This window comes from Mandrillus leucophaeus, unplaced genomic scaffold (genome assembly GCF_000951045.1).
Source record: "Mandrillus leucophaeus isolate KB7577 unplaced genomic scaffold, Mleu.le_1.0 Scaffold267, whole genome shotgun sequence".
Taxonomy (NCBI): Eukaryota; Metazoa; Chordata; class Mammalia; order Primates; family Cercopithecidae; genus Mandrillus; species Mandrillus leucophaeus.
In genome coordinates, this window is record NW_012102776.1 from 1,062,363 (window position 1) to 1,063,521 (window position 1,159).

Consider the following 1,159-nt stretch of genomic DNA (forward strand, 5'->3'; position numbering starts at 1 on the left):
AGAAAGTTGTCCTTATCACTTAACACCTCCTAAGAGTCAGGTCTAAGTGCCTGAGGCTCAGGATTATGACCTGAAATACACCTTCTCATTTGCAATAGGGTTTGAGACCTCTTAATACTTTTATAGCTTCTCACAAGGCATCCTGGAAGTAATGTTGTCCATGGTTAGTCAATTACAACTTTGGAGTATCTTCCCACTCCAAAGCCCCCAAAATTAAAATTTCTCACTGCTCTCTGGGTCCATCTTTTCCTTTAATATTCCATTGATTCCCATTCTGCTTTCATCCTCAATTTTTCCATCATTTCCATAGCCTTTAGATGGGAAAAAATGTGAAGCCCCTATCTCTTGCAGTACCATAAGGCAGATTGCCTCAGTCCCAGCTCAGCAAAGATTTCAAGGCCCAGATCTGAAACAACAGATTGGCTTGCTAAGTAACAAAATTATTGCCTTGATTTGTAGGGGAATTTGCCTTGTGGTGCTCATATCATTACAGATGTAAAAGTCGGCTCTGTGCTTCTCCAGTCTGGCAGGCATCTTACTCCACCACCAAGACACAACCGCAGCTGTGCCTCTGTGATATGCATTGGAGACCATGGGAATCCATGTGCACCCTCCTGCAATCTTATCTCATGTAATCCTGTTCATGATTTATTCACTGCTTTCAGAGGATATCAAAGTGAAAGCACCTTAATTGATGACCTTATTATCATTTTTGTCCATCCCTGAACCCAAATCAGATTCTGTGTTCTATTCTGGGCTTAGCTATGTCACCCTGACATCTATATCCTCAAACCTACTTTTAATTCAATCCTCTTCCCACTTAATTTTTCAGCCACTTTTCCCCTCCCTTGAGTATTATGTAACCCTAACTCTGGACAAAGTAATTCCTATTAAAAACTAATTCTTGATCATTTCCCTTGTCTCTCTTATCAGTAACTGATACTTGCCCCTGCATGTTCCCTGCTGTCCTCCCCTATGGAATCCTTACCATCCAGTTCCCTCCACCTTAGTAGAAAAAGTAGAGAGGACCAGCTTATTTCTAGAGTATATCTGGAATTGATTCATCACTGTTTTATCCACCATCCTTCACATAAAGTTCATACTATTCCTGCTGGTTTAAAAAGAGTTCAGATAAAGACGTATTTTAGAATGCAACTGA